The sequence below is a fragment of the Penaeus japonicus genome, unplaced genomic scaffold (assembly GCF_977035675.1).
Source record: "Penaeus japonicus unplaced genomic scaffold, GWHDUDI00000001_assembly GWHDUDI00000007, whole genome shotgun sequence".
Lineage (NCBI taxonomy): Eukaryota > Metazoa > Arthropoda > Malacostraca > Decapoda > Penaeidae > Penaeus > Penaeus japonicus.
The window spans coordinates 22,892,274-22,894,773 of record NW_028234409.1 but is presented as its reverse complement, the minus strand read 5'-3'; the positions used below and the strand labels follow the sequence as shown (position 1 = coordinate 22,894,773).

The 2,500-nt window shown below is 42.1% G+C and overlaps 1 protein-coding gene across 5 annotated transcripts in view; it reads left to right on the top strand.

The window, feature by feature from the left end:
- Window positions 1–2,375: 2,375 nt before the first annotated feature.
- Window positions 2,376–2,500, top strand: part of Tmem63 (transmembrane protein 63) — a 28,349-nt gene continuing 28,224 nt past the window's right edge. For all 5 annotated transcript variants that reach the window (XR_006223530.2, XR_006223531.2, XM_043021318.2 and 2 more), the window contains exon 1: window positions 2,376–2,500. This exon is cut by the window's right edge and continues 63 nt beyond it. The gene's annotated coding sequence lies outside the window, so the exon portion shown is untranslated.

The following is a 2,500-nucleotide window of genomic DNA, read 5'->3' as shown; positions in this document are numbered from 1 at the left end:
AGAGAGAGAGAGAGAGAGAGAGAGAGAGAGAGAGAGAGAGAGAGAGAAAGGTAGAGAGAGAGAGAGAGAGGAAGAAGAAGAAGAAGAAGAGAGAGAGAGAGGAAGAAGAAGAAGAAGAAGAGAGAGAGAGAGAGAGAGAGAGAGAGAGAGAGAGAGAGGAAAAAGAAGAAATGAGAGAGAGATAGAGGAAGAAGAAGTAGAAGAAAAAGAAAGGGAGAGTGACAGAGAGAGAAGAAAAAATAAAGAGAGAGATAGAAGATGAAGAAGAAAAAAAGAAAGGTAGAGAGACAGAGAGCGAAAAAAGAAGAAGAACGAAGAGAGAGAGAAAGAGAAGGCCACCAAAACAACCACCCTAACGCCACAGCCATATTCACCAAGCAACCACATCCATCGGCAGAGCAAGAGAAAGACCACGCCAGAAGTCTTAGTGAAGTCTCCCCTTAAACCGGCCTCCCCCTCACCGCCTAGACGTCATCGATACCCAACACTCGTGACTGTCTTCCCCCCTCCCCCTCCACCACACCTCTCCCTCATCTCCCACCCCCCATTTCTCTCCTTTCCTACCCCCTCCTCCCAACTCTCCCCTGTCCCTCACCCTCTTCTTCTCCCTACTCTCCCTTTCTCCTTCACCCTCATCTTCCATCCCCTTCCTCTCTCTCACCCTCCTCCCACATCTTCCCTATCCCCCACCTTCATCTCGTCCCCCCCCCCTCCCTCTACATCTCTGCTATCCCCCACTCCCATCCTCTCCCCCCTCCTCCTACATTTCTCTCACCCCCACCCCCTTCTTCCCCCTCCTCTCCCTTTCTCCTTCGCCTTTCCCGTCCTTCATCTCTCCCTCTTCTCCCTTGCCTTATTGTATGTTTTTTTTATTCTCTTCCTTCATTTCTTTCACTCCCTCAGTTTTGATTTTTAAGAATCTCCCTTCTCTAATTTTCTCTCTTCTTTCTTTCAATCCTTTGTTCCCTAATTCTTCTTTCTTTCTTCCAACCTCTCCATCTTTCATTCCCTCATATAATCTAGTCTTTCTCTTCTCTCTTCAAGTCTCTCTATCTGTTAATTCCTAATTTCTTCTAGTCTTTCTATTCTTTCAATTCTTCTCCTCTTTATTCCAGTTTTTCCATCTCTCTTTCCCTCAAATCTTCCAATCTGTCGACCTTTCTTTTAATCTCCCATCTCTCAAAGTCTCCCTTCTTTACGACGATTTATGACTGCACTTGAAATATATGTCAAGTTTTGCCTTTGTGACGAGGAATGAATATCTTTTAATTGGCTTTCGATCAGATAACTTTCGTGTAAATTTGATGCAGTAGTAGACAAATGTTGGATTAATATGTATGAGTTGTTTTGATGCGTAGGTTGTGCATCTTAATATATATTTCTAGCATGATTTCACCGCTAAAAATAGATATTTCCAACTGAAGATTACGTGTTAAAATAAACAATTTGTACTTGGGAAAAGAAGAGAGAGAGAGAGAGAGAGAGAGAGAGAGAGAGAGAGAGAGAGAGAGAGAGAGAGAGAGAGAGAGAGAGAGAGAGAGAGAGAGAGAGAGAGAGAGGAGGGTGGAGAAAGATTGTAGAGGGGAGAGAAGGGGAGAAAGATGGTCAGGATGAAAGAGCGAACGCGACACAAACACAATGAGAGAGAGAGAGAGAGAGAGAGAGAGAGAGAGAGAGAGAGAGAGAGAGAGAGAGAGAGAGAGAGAGAGAGAGAGAGAGAGAGAGAGAGAGAGAGAGAGAAGAGAGAGAGAGAGAGAGAGAGAGAGAGAGAGGGAGAGAGAGAGAGAGAGAGAGAGAATGTAGAAAGAGAGAGAGAAATGTAGAAAGAGAGAGATGTAGAAAGAGAGAAGGAAAGTGAGAGAGAAGTTCCCATTGGTGGTATATACTAGTCTGCCATGAATAAAAGATGCATATGGAATCACGAAATCAATAGTGTATGACCCTTTCCATGTCTTGTTCAGAGAACCAAGTTAAAGTTCTGTAAGTCAATAACGTGATTTCAAAGCAAGTTTTCATGCGTGGATAATCATACTCTGTCTCGAAGATAAACCAGAAAGTAAACATCCACGTGGTAACCATAGATAGTGTAATAGATGTCTACTTTATGATTAAAACGTTTATTTTCTGTTTTATTCAAAATAACGGGATTTTTCTCATATCTCTGCACGCAAGCAACGCATTCCCGCCACTCAGACGACATAACCTAATAATCTTATTTAGATAAACAAAGACTCTTAAAAATATCATTGACTTTAATGATATCACCATATATCAATAATGGAACCTAGAAAAATTATTTTGATTCGTGCAACTAGTGAAATTAATTAAAAAGTAGATAGAATAAGCAATTTCAGATCAAAATTGGTGAGATATATTACTGGAACGCATCTGTCAGGTGAATCAGCTGTTCAGAGTTTGTTCATCGACGAGTGACAATGTTTCTCCGTCTCTTCTTCCAGATTTTATAAGCTCACACGTAGCTGGGGTCCGATTTTCGTCG